At 41.4% G+C, this 15986-nt stretch overlaps 1 protein-coding gene across 4 annotated transcripts in view; it reads left to right on the top strand.

Moving 5' to 3' along the window:
• Positions 1 to 1502: 1502 nt before the first annotated feature.
• The window catches only part of STAT4 (signal transducer and activator of transcription 4), a 136558-nt gene continuing 122074 nt past the window's right edge, over positions 1503 to 15986 (top strand). For 3 of the 4 annotated variants that reach the window (XM_070769417.1, XM_070769421.1, XM_070769392.1), the window contains exons 1-2: positions 1503 to 1618; positions 11778 to 11870. The gene's annotated coding sequence lies outside the window, so the exon portion shown is untranslated. Of the gene's footprint in view, positions 1619 to 11777; positions 11887 to 15986 lie in introns of all 4 variants that reach the window. The other variant, XM_070769404.1, reaches the window with a different exon arrangement.

The following is a 15986-nucleotide window of genomic DNA, read 5'->3' as shown; positions in this document are numbered from 1 at the left end:
AGGATTTGAAACAGCTCAACTGGAATTCCATCCCCTCCACTAGCTTTGTTCATAGTGATGCTTCCTAAGGCCCACTTGACTTTGCATTCCAGCATGTCTGGCTCTAGGTGAGTGATTACATCATCATGGTTATCTGGGTCATGAAGATCTTTTTTGTACAGTTCTTTGTGTATTTTTGCCACCTCTTCTGAATATCTTCTGCTTCTGTGAGGTCCATACCATTTCTGTCCTTTATTGTGCCCATCTTTGCATGAAATGTTCCCCTCACACCTCTAAGTTTCTTGAAGAGATCTCTAGTCTTTCCCATTCTATTGTTTTCCTTTATTTCTTTGCATTGATCACTGAGGAAGGCTTTCTTGTCTCTCTTTGCTATCTTTAGAACTCTGCATTCAAATGGGTATATGTTTCCTTTTCTCCTTTGCCTTTAGCTTCTCTTCTTTTCTCAGCTATTTGTAAGGCCTCCTCAGACAACCATTTTACCTTTTTGCATTTCTTTTTCTTGGGAATGGTCTTGATCACTGCCTCCTGTACAATGTCTTAAACCTCTGTCCATAGTTCTTCAGGCACTCTATCAGATCTAATCCCTTTAATCTTTTTGTTGATTTGATTTAGGTCATACCTGAATGGTCTAGTGGTTTTCCCTACTTTCTTCAGTTTAAAACCCTTTTTGATGTTCAGTAAGGCTGAGGCTCTGATTTGTGCCTCTGGAACTCCAAAGGATCTGGCCATAACTGGAGCCAGTTAACACCCTGAAGTTTTGTGATAGGTTGAGCTGTGGTAAGGTGATTCAATTTGTTTTGGTTTTCCTAGGACTCCCTTCGTTTCACTACTAAAAATCCCACTTCCTAAGAGCCTCTTCCATCCCAGCAAAACAGGCCACTGGTCATCACAGTGTGCTGTGCTGAAACCCCCCGTACCTCCCAAGAGGAGCAGAGATTTAAGTCTGGCTTGTGCCGGCAATAAAACAATTTATGTTTGGACAGGTGTGAATTACTTCATGATGCTTTCTGCCCCCGCCCTTGGGAAGAATCCTGAAACAAAGAGCACCAGCCACGGGGCATTATTCCTCGGTGACTTTATCATTTGCTGTGTCTAATTGGGAACTTTTCCAAAAAGAGTTATGGCAATTTCCCATCTAAAGTAAAGTATAACTGGGCTTCCCTGGGGGCTCATCAGTAAAGAATCTGCCCACCTGTGCAGGAGACACAGGTTCACTCCCTGGTCCTGGAAGATCCTACATGCCACCGCCATGCACTGCAACTAGAGAGCAGCTTCAGCTCACCATATCTAGAGAAAAGTTCACGCAGCAACAAAGACTGCCAAAAGTAAATAAATAAGTCTCAAAATAAGGTATAATCTCACTGTTTCCTTCCATGACCCTGAGAACAAAAGTCAGGACCTCACTAAGGAGGTGGCTATCCTGGTGGTAGGCATTAAACCAGGTCTGTGATTGGTTCTGCCCTCCTCTAGGTCACAGGAGCACCTATGACAACACAGGAGTAGGTCCACTGGGTGACCAGGGCCCTCTGCACGGCCACAGACTTCCACCTTGGCAAAGATACACCTCTGTCACTTACACATGGCATTTCTCTATTTCCTGGATCCATTTGCTTGAACCGTATGTAGACAAATGTTTAGGATTCTAAATATTATTGGGGGCTGTAGACGAGAGCCGTAGAGTCCCTGAGTTTGGGGGAAATGGCTGAGAGGAGAGAACGAAGGATGCTGACACTTCATCAACCTCCCACCTCCAAGCACCCTGAGACACTCCCTTTTCATTTACTTTACCTTCTGGGCATTAACACCAAGTTCTGCTTCATGAAAATACTTTTTTTTTTTCCCTAAAATGTTTGAAAAGAACAAAAATAGAAGATATAAAATATTTATAACATTTACCTGTAAAGATATGATCATGAATACTTTAAACCACATTGAGTGCTGACATAATCCCAACAGGCCATATCTTAAGCCACATAAATGTTTGTTTCTTTTTTCTTCATTTCCAAATATAGCATTCCCCCACCCTCCTGCTTTTTTAAAGAAAAAAGTGTTAAGGCTGAAAACTTGAATGATTAGATTAAAAAATCCAGCCCTGCTGTTTCATAGCTTTCTTACTGTGACAAGTAAATTTAAGCTACATGAGTCTCTGTTGCTTTGTGTGTAACATGAGTATAATAGTACTGACTTTCTGGATTCCGTGAGTGTTAAATGAAATATCGCGCATCAAGTGTCTGGTATGTAGTTGCTTAATAAATAGTAACTACTCTTCTACTATGGTAACTACTATCTTAATTGACTGAAGTTATGAAGCTTCATGATAGCTTCTGCATACCTCTCCAGCCTCATCTCTCACTATCCTTACAAGTTCTGTTGGAGACTTAAATCACTATCAGAATAAAGAAATTGAAGAGTTTTCTGATACGAATTTGGGAAAGGGTGGCAGAAGATGCCCAAAGTGTGAAAGTGTGAACTCATCTTGCTATCTTGCCCCCAAACCTCCTTCTGTGCTTTGAATATGCTGTTCTCATCTGCCTGCAGCCCCTTTTCTCATTGTCTCACCAGACTAACCACTAATGCTCCCCCAGGGCTCAGCTCAGGTGTCACCTTGCCAGGAAGCTTTCCCCTTACTCCTCCCATCAAGACTAGAGACAGCCTCCTCTGTATTCTACCGTGGAACCCACGAGAAGGTCCTATAAGTGTATGCTTTAACATATTACCCCTCTCAAGACTACTGTAGAAAATATATATCATGGTGCCTAAATGACCACAGCCAGTTCTAAGAGGATCCCTCTACTCAGAGCTCCTGGGTGGTCATGTTTTGTGCACCCTGCTCCTCTCTCTCTTTCCCCTCCCCAGTTGAAACTGGAATAATTATTAGCACTTGACCCACGGATATCCAAGATGGTGAAGTAGAAGGACATGCACTCATCTTCTCCTATGAGAACTCCAAAATTACAACTCATGGCTGAACAACTATCAATAGCAGAATGTTGGATCCCACCAAAAATAGATACCCCACGTCCAAGGGCAAAGGAAAAGGCCCCAAAAAGACAGTAGGAGGGGCAAAATTGCATTTAGAATCAAACCCCATACCTGTCAGAGACGCTCGGAAGGCTCAAACAAAACCTTGTGTGCACCAGGAGAACCCACAGAGACTGAGCCAGACATGGCCTTTGAGTGTTTGACTGTCTCCTGCAGAGGTATGTGTCAGCAGTGGCCTGCCGCAGGGGCAGGGGCTCTGGATGCAGCAGACCTGAGTATAGCATAAACCCTCTTGGAGGAGGTCGCCGTTAACCCCATAAAAGGGCCTCCAGAATTTACACAGGACTGTGGAAACAGACTGTTGGAGGGCACAAACAAAACACTGCACACCAGGACCCAGGAGAAAGGACAGTGACCCTGTAAGAGACTGACCCAGACTTGCCCATGAGTATCCAGGAGTCGCCGGTGGAGGCGTGGGTCTGTGGTGGCCTGCTGCAGGGTTGGGGGCACTGAGTGGGTAGTGCATGCACTGGACCTTTTGAAGGAGGTCGCCATTATCTTCATTACCTCCACCATAGTTTAGCCTCGGGTCAAACAACAGGGAGGGAACACGGACCCGCAGTCTCAGTCAGTTTCCCTCTCAGTCAGTTTCTCCCATCAGGAAGCTTCCATAAGCCTCTTATCCTTCTCCATAAGAGGGCAGACAGAATGAAAACCACAATCACAGAAAACTAATCAAACCGATCACATGAACCATAGCCTTGTCTAACTCAATGAACCTATGAGCTATGCTATGTAGGGCCACCCAAGATGGACAGGTCATGGTGGGAGGTCTGACAAAATATGGTCAGCTGGAGAAGGGAATGGCAAGCTACTTCAGTATTCTTTCCTTGAGAAACCCAAGAACAGTATGAAAAGGCACAAAGATAGGACACTGAAAGATGAACTCCCCTGGTCAGTAGGTACCCAATATGCCACTGGAGAAGAGTGGAGAAATAACCCCAGAAAAATGAAGAGATAGAGCCAAAGCAAAAACAACATCTAGTTGTGGATGTGACTGGTGATGGAAGTAAAGTCTGATGCTGTAGAGAGCAATATTGCATAGGAACCTGGAAAGTTAGGTTCGTGAATCAAGGTAAACTGGAAATGGTCAAACAGGAGATGGCAACAAGAGTGAATATCGACATTTTAGGAATCAGTGAACTAAAATGGACTGGAATGGGTGAATTTAACTCAGATGACCATTATATCCACTACTGTGGGCAAGAATCCCTTAAAAGAAATAGAGTAACCCTCATAGTCAACAAAAGAGTCCAAAATGCAATATGCAGATGCAATCTCAAAAACAACAGCATGATCTCTGTTGGTTTCCAAGGCAAACTATTCAATATCACAGTAATCCAAGTCTATACCCCAAACAGTGATGCTGAAGAAGCTGAAGTTGAATGATTCTATGAAGACCTACAAGACCTTCTAGAACTAACATCCCCCAAAAGATGTACTTTTCATTATAGGGGACTGGAATGCAAAAGAAGGAAGTCAACAGATACCTGGAGTAACATGCAAATTTGGCCTTGGAGTACAAAATGAAGCAAAGGCTAACAGTTTTGCCAAGAGAACGCACTGGTCATAACAAACACTCTTGTCCAACAACACAAGAGAAGACTCTACACATGGACATCACCAGATGGTCAATACCAAAATCAGATTGATTATATTCTTTGCAGCCAAAGATGGAAAGCTCTATACAGTCAGCAAAAACAAGACTAAGAGCTTAGTGTGGCTCAGATCATAAACTCACTGCCAAATTCAGACTGAAATTGAAGAAAGTAGGGAAAACCACTAGACCATTCAGGTATGCCCTAAATCAAATCACTTACGATTATGCAGTGGAAGTGACAAACAGATTCAAGGGATTAGAACTGTTAGAGTGCCTGAAGAACTATGGATGGAAGTTCATGACATTGTACAGGAGGCAGTGATCAAGACCATCCCCAAGAAAAAGAAATGCAAAAAAGGTAAAATGGTTGTCTGAGGAGGCCTTACAAATAGCTGAGAAAAGAAGAGAAGCTAAAGGCAAAGGAGAAAAGGAAAGATACACCCATTTGAATGCAGAGTTCTAAAGATAGCAAGGAGAGACAAGAAAGCCTTCCTCAGTGATCAGTGCAAAGAAATAAAGGAAAACAATAGAATGGGAAAGACTAGAGATCTCTTCAAGAAAATTAGAGGTACCAAGGGAATATTTCATGCAAAGATGGGCACAATAAAGGACAGAAATGGTATGGACCTCACAGAAGCTATTCAGAAGAGGTGGCAAGAATACACAAAGAACTGTACAAAAAAGATCTTCATGACCCAGATAACCATGATGATGTGATCACTCACCTAGAGCCAGACATGCTGGAATGCAAAGTCAAGTGGGCCTTAGGAAGCATCACTATGAACAAAGCTAGTGGAGGGGATGGAATTCCAGTTGAGCTATTTCAAATCCTGAAAGATGATGCTGTGAAAGTGCTGCACTCAATACGCCAGCAAATTTGGAAAACTCAGCAGTGGCCACAGGACTGGAAAAAGTTAGTTTTCATTCCAATCCCAAAGAAAGGCAACACCAAAGAATGTTCAAACCACTGCACCATTGTACTCATCTCACATGTTAGCAAAGTAGTGATCAAGATTCTCCAAGCCAGGCTTCAACGGTATGTGAACCGTGAAATTCCAGATGTTCAAGCTGGATTTAGAAAAGGCAGAGGAACCAGAGATCAAATTGCCAACATCCGTTGGATCACCAAAAAAGCAAGAGAGTTCCAGAAAAACATCTACTCTGCTTTATTGATTACACCAAAGACTTTGACTGTGTGGATCATAACAAACTATGGAAAATTCTGAAAGAGATGGGAATACTAGACCACCTGACCTGCCTCCTGAAAAATCTGTATGCAGGTCAAGAAGCAACAGTTAGAAATGGACATGGAACAACAGACTGGTTCCAAATAGGGAAAGGAGTACATCAAGGCTGTATATTGTCACCTTGCTTATTTAACTTATATGCAGAGTACATCATGCAAAATGCTGGGATGGATGAAGCACAAGCTGGAATCAAGATTGCCAGGAGAAATATCAATAACTTCAGATATGCAGATGACACCACCCTTATGGCAGAAAGCAAAGAAGAACCAAAGAGCCTCTTGATGAAAGTGAAAGAGGAGAGTGAAGAAGTTGGCTTAAAACTCAACATTCAGAAAACTAAGGTCATGGCATCCAGTCCCATCACTTCATGGCAAATAGATGGGGAAACAATGGAAACAGTGACAGACTTTATTTTAGGGGGCTCCAAAATCACTGCAAATGGTGACCGCAGCCATGAAGTTAAAGATGCTTGATTCTTGGAAGAAAAGCTATGACCAACATAGACAGCATATTAAAAAGCAGAGATTACTTTGCCAACAAAGGTTCATCTAGTCAAAGCTATGGTTTTTCCAGTGGTCATGTATGAATGTGAGAGTTGGACTATAACAAAAGCTGTGCACCGAAGAATTGATGCTTTTCAACTGTGGTGTTGGAGAAGACTCTTGAGAATCTCTTGGACTGCAAGGAGATCCAACCAATCGATCCTAAAGGAAATCAGTCCTGAATATTCATTGGAAGGAGTGATTTTGAAGCTGAAACTCCAATACTTTGGTCACCTGATGGGAAGAACTGACTCATTGGAAAAGAGCCTTTTGCTGGGAAAGATTGAAGGAGGGAGAAGGGAGCAACAAAGGATGAGATGGTTGGATCGCCTCACTGACTCAATAGATGTAAATTTGAGTAAGCTCTGGGAGTTTGTGATGGACAGGGAAGCCTGGCATGCTGCAGTCCATGGGGTTGCGAAGAGTTGGACACAACTGAGTGACTGAACTGAACTAAACTGACCTAAGGTCTTCGCCATGAGCTATAACCTATGGCAGCAGTCTCAAGCATATTTAGGTATCAGTATCACCACTAGGATTTTAAAACAAATACACATGCTGTGCTTTCCAGCCCCAAATATTCTGAGTCAGTAGGTCCAGGATGGGCCCACCCACAGATGATTTTTAAAAGCACTTTAGCTGACTCTGATAAGCAACCAGGACAAAATACTCTCTGAACCATCATAAAAAGAAGAGCTTGTCTGATCAGAGCTTAGTGGAAATTTGAATAAAGAAACACAGAACAAACTTTATAAGGAGCTGGGATGGAAAATGAAAGAATTTTGTGGGATTTAATGAGGGTTATGGAAAGTCAAAGGCACTTGTTATATGAAGCAACCAGGCAGCAGAGCAAATGTAGATGGTGAAGAAGTTGATCCGCAGAGAAAGGGAATTGGAGCTTGAATGTAGACAGAAGCTGACCAAACAAGAGAATGAGAGACACAGAGATGAAGCATCATGAAGAAAATAGGTAGACAGAAAGGACACAGAGAGAGAGAGAAATGGGCAGAGAGAGGGAACTGCCACCATTAACCTAGTTTCCCAGACTAGAAAACTCTGTTGACTTCTTAATCCTCATCCACAACCAATCTTGTCATTTCCATCTCAGAAATGTCTTTGAAATGTGGCTTTTCCCCTCTCTAATCCTTTTGCACTGCCTTAGTCCCAGCCTTCATCAGCATTTGCTCTCCATGTGGATATTTGGACTACCTAGATGTTCATAAGAACAATTTTTTTCCTTTTTATCTAATCCTAAAGTACCTCAGTAAGAAGACCAAATCTTAAAAAGGGAGAAGATGGAAACATGAATTAACCCATTCTCCATAACCTGGACCCCTTAAAAGCTCTGACAAAGTTTAAGGGTACAGAAATCCAATTTCAATCATTGTTGAATTGTTCTGATGCAGAAATGTACATGCAAAGGGTGATTTCTGATCAGATTTTATTTTGTATACTTTGTTCCCTTTGACAGTGATGGCGAATGGAACAATAATTTTGTTCACCAGAAGCTCAGCAGCATGTATCAGTTCCAATGAACTTGGAAGTCTTTAGTGGCTAAGCGTGGCTCAGGGGCTTATTCAATGTCAACTCAAGGACTCTCATGAATCCTGTTTGCTTCTATTGGCCAAAAAAATGCTTTCATTAAAAAAAAAAAAAAAACTTGAAGTATGTGGTAAACGTTTCGTCTTGGTCATGACTCCCACTTGAGTCACTTGGTATTAAACAGAAAACGAGTAGGAAGAGGTGGATCTCTGCCAACTGAAAGGAGAGGGGCCAGTCTGGGCAGAGCATTTTGTAGGATACAGATCTGAATGTAAGCCAACTATTTTTAAAATCCTCATTCTTGTAAGCCAGTGCATGACCTCCATAGGATAAGGAGACGATGGAAGTACACATTTGCCATCTGAAATGACCTGTGCAATTCATCTAGAAACCTGCATCACTGAGAACTTTAAATTAATCACAGTGATGAACAAGGAGAACAAGCTGGGGCAAACAGGTCAGTTTCATTTGATAAGAATGGAATGTGTGGTCTAGCAGGGAATGTGCTGACATTCATCACATTCAGGAAAATTCTTTACAGCCTCTCCCTCTGGAGAGGATTCCTGGGAAAGAAAAGGGCTCCCTGTGAAGCTATAAAAACGAGAACCCCTATAAGCCCCAACTCTTGATGGTGTCCAAAATCACAGTGATCCTAACACCTTCAGGTGTTACTCTTTTTGGCCCTACAGGGGAAAATGTCTCTTCATTCACACCGGGTGGTACTTCCTGTGTTTGTTCAGAGCATGTCGAAACAGACAGAATGTCTAGTTAGTAAGCCAAGCAGCAGTTGGAGCTGTTTTCTATCAAATGCATGATTTTTATTTTGAAGCTCTTTGTTCCATTGTCCTTCAGTGCCGTGAAGTGTTGAAACCTAGCTAACTGCATCCCTCTTCGGCCTGGGAAACCAAGCACAGATCTGGCTTAAACATCAAGCCTGCTAGAGCCAAATTTTATTGGGTTTTGTTGCTGCTATTTGTCTTTGAAAGAGGTGTCAGTGGGAATGGTATTTGAAGTTTGCTTTTGGTGTTTGGGGGAAATAGGCACCCATCACTGTAAAAGACTTTTTGTTAATCAAAATATGATAGAACTCCTCACTGTTCAGCTTAACTCTTGAAATTGAAATGTTTAGGGAGAAGTGGAAGCCTGGTAATGGATAATGAACTTAAGGTGGCAAGAGATGATTTGAAAAGCCATTGAATGCAATTCTTTGCTTTAATAATACCTTAATCCATAGTTTTCTTTTGAAGTGATGCAGCCAGGAACTAGGTATTACAGATGAATCTAGGTCCTTGTACTTCTCTGCTTGTATGTCTTGGAACTGTCATTCACAAATTCTACTCCCCAGTCTCTGAAGATGACTTTTGAATCTGCATGAGTAGAGGAATTGGTATCAAACAGAGCTGGGTTAAAGTCTCAACCTGGCCACTTACCTGCTGTTTGACATTGCATAGATTCCTTGAACCCTCTGACTCTCTTGATGAGTTTTATACAAGTTGGTGTCTCATCTGGATTTAACCTATTACAACTCATTGTTCAATGTTGCTTCTGAGTAATTTACTGAATTAATCGATGAATAAATAAACCACCCACTGACTCATCTTGTAGAGACATTGGTATACAGGCATAAGGAAATTACATAGTAACTGCTTAAAATATATTCAAATTGGATGTTTTACCTTACGTTCTTAAGTGAAAGTTCATTTAAGATATAGAAGCTTGTCAGATATTTAAATGAAGCTTTTTTAATGAGCTATTTTACAAAAGAACATATACAATAATGGAAAGTCACAGAAAGTGGGAGTGATGTAGAAACATCTTTTCTTTTCTTTTTTTTTTTTACAATATATTATTTTCTTTTTTTTTTCTTTTATTTTTAAACTTTATATAATTGTATTAGTTTTGCCAAATATCAAAATGAATCCGCCACAGGTATACATGTGTTCCCCATCCTAGACCCTCCTCCCTCCCTCCCCATACCATCCCTCTGGGTCGTCCCAGTGCACTAGCCCCAAGCATCCAGTATCGTGCATCGAACCTGGACTGGCATCTCATTTCTTACATGATATTTTACGTGTTTCAATGTCATTCTCCCAAATCTTCCCACCCTCTCCCTCTCCCACAGAGTCCAAAAGACTGTTCTATACATCAGTGTCTCTTTTGCTGTCTCGTACACCGGGTTATTGTTACCATCTTTCTAAATTCCATATATATGCATTAGTATACTGTATTGGTGTTTTTCCTTCTGGCTTACTTCACTCTGTATAATAGGCTCCAGTTTCATCCACCTCATTAGAACTGATTCAAATGTATTCTTTTTAATGGCTGAGTAATACTCCATTGTGTATATGTACCACAGCTTTCTTATCCATTCATCTGCTGATGGACATCTAGGTTGCTTCCATGTCCTGGCTATTATAAACAGTGCTGCGATGAACATTGGGGTACACGTGTCTCTTTCCCTTCTGGTTTCCTCAGTGTGTATGCCCAGCAGTGGGATTGCTGGATCATAAGGCAGTTCTATTTCCAGAAACATCTTTTCAAGAATAACATTTTAGTAATTTATAAGGGAAGTAAAAATAGAAGCAAACAGTGGAAAGACTGAAATAATCTTTTCTCCATATGTTTTGCTTCATGTTGGTTTTACTTCTGACTATGACAAAAACAAAGTTGCAGATAAAGCAGCACTTCTAGTTGGTAAGAGCAGGGTACTGGCTTGCAATATATAGAAACTATAAAGCAGTAAGTTAAAAAGTCAGAAATCTAGGATCTATAGACCAGACTGGAATGACATCTAAACTTTAAGAAGTCAAAATGAAGCCAAGTCATAATTTAAAAAGCCAATGGGAATTTGCTGTATGACTCAGGGAACTCAAAGTAGAGCTAACAACTTAGAGGGGTGGGGATGGGGTGGGAGGTAGGAGGGAGGTTCAAGAGGGAGAGGACATATGTATACCTATGGGTAATTTATGTTGCTGTATGGCAGAAATCAGCACAATATTATAAAGCAATTAAATTTCAATTAAAAATAAAATTTAAAAAAGAGGTGGATTTTTTTTTTTTGAATTCTTGTCCTAGTTTACACCAAATCTTAAAAGTACTTAAGGAAGTAGTTAAATCTCAATTGTTGTTATTCTTTTGATAATTTTTAATATAAAAGTCAGTAATAATTAGATCATAATCAAAATGTTCTCAGACGCATATTTCTCATTGGGAAAAAACTTAACCAACTGTTCATCGTTTTTATTTTCTTTACACCTCATTTAATAAGTGGTGAATGAATGAATGAAGAATTAATAAATAAGTACTGCACAAAGCCATCATCTAATGACTGTTCTCTGAATGATGGGCAAAGAAAGGCTCTCAGAGGAACCAAACAGTCTTCATAGGTCTTTGGTTGGAAATTCAATTTTTTTAAGAAACAGAAAAAGGCACAACATCTTAGATTATCTTAATCCCTTTGGCTTTAGACCCTGGAACGAAGTATGTCCCTAGCTGTGGTCTACATCCCCCCTTACTCCCACCTTGCGACCCAGTCTTGTCATGGCTTCTTCAGCTTGGCTGTGTACCACTGGTCCCAGTGCTAACATACAGATATAATTTACCTATCATTTGTCAATAGATTAAAATACTAGATTGGCCTGAGGGAAATATAGTTCACTAAAGTCAATATCTTGTTCTAGTCACATTATTCACTGTGGCAATTTTTTCTCTTGCTATAAAAGTTGAGCTTATAGGTCTTTAATTTTCCAAACTAAACCTTTTCCCTTTTATTACACAACCATTTTATGTTGGCTCTTTTCCCAGTATGCTGCCACTTCCTCAGTCCTCCATGAAATGTTAAAGGATAACAGATGTAACCCTGCAAAACTTCAACCAATTCAGCAAGTTCACTGTGAAGTAAGTCATACTCATTGTAAGTCTGAATATAGCTTCTTTATAAACAATCTACTGTCAGTCTCCTGTTCTCTTTCTGGGGCTTTCTGTCCTTATATCTAGTCCATAATGTGGTACTATCTTGATAATTTTTTCCATCAATCATGTTGCTTCTAATAGCAATTCAATTCCAAGTTGCTTAAGGGAGAAAAGGGGGTAGTCATTTCCCAGCTTAACTGGGAAGTCCAACGGTCTAGGGCTTTAGATACAACTAGATCCAGAGACACCTGTTGGCTTTGTTGAATAACATCTTCTACAGACCCGACTGTTTGTGACCCCATAGACTGTAGCCTACCAGGCTCCTCTGTCCATGGGATTTTCCAGGCAATAGTACTGGAGTGGATTGCCATTTCCTTCTCCAGGGGATCTTCCCAACCCAGGGCTCAAACCCAGGTCTCCCACATTGTAGACAGACGCTTTACCATCTGAGCCACCAGGGAAGCCCCACAGACAGGGGAGGAGACCACTGAGAGTTCCAGGATCACATGGTCCTTACCACTCACCTTCCCAAAGAAAGAGACAGCCAGAGAGACTGAGCACCCTGACTCACCATCCTGGGTCCCACCATGAGTCTAAAAGCATGGGTGACTCTGAGGTGTAAAATGTTTCTTGACTGAGACTACTGTGTTCTTCACAACAAAGTCCAAATTGGAGTGGGAATCTGACAGCCAGTCTGGATAGTCCCAGCCTGTCACCTCCAGAAATTATAAAATACACTTTGAGAATCTGAATTAGCCATATATATATTTGACTCCAAGAAGAAAATATACTCGGAAACAAGGTAGACTCCCTAGTTCATAAAAAGACCAAAGCCTAGGATGTGAGAAATCAAGCATTTCAGCTGGGCTATTGATTAAATCCAATCAGGTGAATAAATAAGCCTGGAACAATAGCCCTTTCTGAGCCAGAGTTTACACAGTACAGTCCACAGCCTGTCCAGATGGGAGGGCTCTCTAGGACTTTTCTCCTTGTTGGTCTTGTCCTGTCAAGGTGTTCTCTGTGGTAACCTGACCTTGAGTTTTGTGCAGGCATCATTTACAAGAGTTAATTACCTTTCAACATTGGTTATCTCTAAAGAAAAGAGCAGTACTGAGCTGGAAGCTCCCATTTAAGGACTTAAGTAGGGCATGAGTGCAGCCAACTAAAACAGATTTGGCGCTCTGTCTGTTGCCAGAGAAGACAGCACAACGAAGTCAGTGTGGTTCTTGCAACTTGGCCCTCTGCCTTAAAAAAAAGTGTTAGATTCCCTATCTGGGGACTCTGCTTGGCTGGAGAGATGAGTTGCCTGGATGATCTAATCATTTGTTCTCCCTTTGCCAACCACTGTATGTAATCCACTGTTATCATTATTAAGCAACATCCAGTGGCTTTCATCGGGTATGGCCCGGGAAGTTAGAAATACAAATACAAGGAACACAGCCTTCCCCTATGATGTCAGCCTGTTTTAGTTTAAATATTTTTAGAGGATATCCCCATTAAGCCAGACATCTTGTTTAGAATGGGGCAGTATCTCAGCATGCGGGCGATAGGACAATACACTTACAGTACAAGTTGCCACTATGTAATCATGTCAAAGTTTCAAGTTACATCTGGTTAACTGGCTGCTTCCGATATGGCCAAACATGATAAGTTTCTCTGCCCTGAGAAAATCTACAGGCTGAACGCCATCTAAAAGGGAGTTTAACTAGCTAGCTGGCTCTTTGGATACATCACCATGTACCTTAGTACTTTGAGAATGAATGTTATCTTTAGTAATTAATCTTTTATGTCACAGCAACACTTGATAAAGATGACTACTACCCAAATTTCCTTGTGAATTTTTCTGCCCCTTGTGGCAAATGAGGAAGTGGATGCAGAGGCCTTGCCTTTATACGACAAATGAATTGGATTATTAGGGAAAGTTCTCTGGAAAAAATCAATGAATCAACAAATAAGCAGTAGTGATGCTGGAATTTCCATAAAGAGAGAGCTTGAAAGTAACACCTTTTCTGGAAGGGACAGCCAAAGAATTTGTCTTGAAGGTGCATTTGCATAGCAAGTATATCATCTTTAATTAGATAATATATTTTTCTGGGGATGGGGTGGGGTGACACGGTGAACATTAGGAAGGAGGTATGAGATTCCTGATCTCTTGGCAGCAGCATTCAGTGTAAACTTGAAAAACTTCAGTCAAGTGCAAACAAAGATTTTATCTAAAACTGACCAAATTCCTGGCTCAGATCTCACCTAGGTATGAACCCGACAATGTCACCATTCAGGTAAGCAGATTAAGCAAAAACAAGAATAAATCTCCACAGTTCTTTGACCTAAGTTCACATCACCATCTGTCCTCCTGCCTCCTGCCGCATCCTGCCCCCATATCTAACCTTGTGTAAAATACTATCCAATACAGTTGCCACTTGCCATGGGAGCTTCCCAGATGGCTCAGTGGCAAAGAATCCCACATGCAGGACTTGCAGGTTTGATCTCTGGGTCAAGAAGATCGCCTGGAGAAGGAAATGGCAACCCATTCCAGTCTTCTTGCCTGGGAAATCCCTTGGACAGAGGAGCCTGGAGGGCTACAGTCCATGGCGTCACGAAAGAGTCACAACTTAGTGACTGAAAAAACACTTGCCATAGAGGAAGTTGGTAGGTCTAGCATATTAATTCTGTAAAGCTTGTGATGTCTCAGGAACAAGGTCGTTATTCACTCACAAATGACAAAAGCCTAGAGAATACTTGTCTCATTTAAATGTGAAAGAACACTGACAGATAAATTCAGAGGCAGCCTCCATCTTTTGTGGTTCTGTGAGCTGGTTTCCCTGTGAGACTAGTGCCCTCTGGTGCTTCTTTTATGCTGTAGCCTTCAATTTGGCAAAGGAAGAGAAAATTCTTTGCAATGTGACTAACTAGAAAGATTCAGGTAAGAGGATTGGCTGTCCTTAAAATTGCACTTTTTCCTTAAAAATTGTGTTTTTAATAGTGCATTAGACTCCCGCCTCCCAACCATTGCTCTAATATAGCATAAAACTAGAAAGGAACTCCGTGGTTCACACAGATAGATCAATGCAGGCAGTAGCCAAACAGATAAGATATACATTTACTGCAGCTCAGCAGCAATGATTTGAAAAGTCAAGTATTTCTTAAGAGAAAGAAGGTAGCAATCCTTCATTTTTAAGACTGAGTTCATTATTTTCATTCCCAGAGGAGCTACAGATATAGGTTCACCTTCCATGGAGGCATCTAGTTTAGTTTGACTGCCTTTGTGCTTAGTTACTCAGTCATGTCCGACTCTTTGCAACTTGACGGACTGTAGCCCACCAGGCTGCTCTGTCCATGGAATTTTCCAGGCAAGAATAATGGAGTGGATTGCCATGCCCTCCTCCAGGGGATCTTCCTGACCCAGGGATCGAACCTGCACCTGTGTCTCTTGAGTCTCTTGCATTATCAGCAGATTCTTTACCCCTACCACCACCTGGGAGGGAAGTCCCTAGTTTAATATCATTTAGTTTAGTTCTGTTTTAGACGGCACAATTGGTCATTTCTACACGTGGAAGAAAAAAATGCTATACCGTACTGCTGACAGTCTTTTCACAAATCTGATATTTGTCACAGGTGGTCATTTGCTTTAGGGGTTTTTTTTTTTCTTGTTGCAAGAAATTTCAAGCTGGTGAAGATGTGATACAGGTTTTTTACTGTAAAGGTTCATCATTACAACTCATAATCTCCACATCTCCAGAGAGGAATACTAGTCTGAAATTTTGGTGGTGAAACTAAATACAAAACTATTGCTCCAACCAGTTAAGTCTGCATCTGTTGCTTCATTCTTTTTTTTTCCTGCAGTGGTGGATCTTCATTGCTGTACTTGGACTTTCTCTTGTTGAAGGGAGCGGGGGCTATGCTTCCTTGCTGTGTGAGAGCTTCTCACTGCAGTGGCTTCTCTTGTTTTGGAGCCCAAGCTCTAGGCACCCGGGCTCCAGTAGTTGCAGGGTGAGCTCAGTAGCTGTGGGGTACTGACTTAGTTGCTCTCTAGCATGTGGAATCTTCCCAGACCGGGATCGAGCCTCTCTCCCCTGTACTGGCAGGCAGATTCTTAACCAC

Source organism: Bos indicus, chromosome 2, assembly GCF_029378745.1.
Source record: "Bos indicus isolate NIAB-ARS_2022 breed Sahiwal x Tharparkar chromosome 2, NIAB-ARS_B.indTharparkar_mat_pri_1.0, whole genome shotgun sequence".
Lineage (NCBI taxonomy): Eukaryota > Metazoa > Chordata > Mammalia > Artiodactyla > Bovidae > Bos > Bos indicus.
This window is presented reverse-complemented; position numbering and strand designations above follow the sequence as displayed.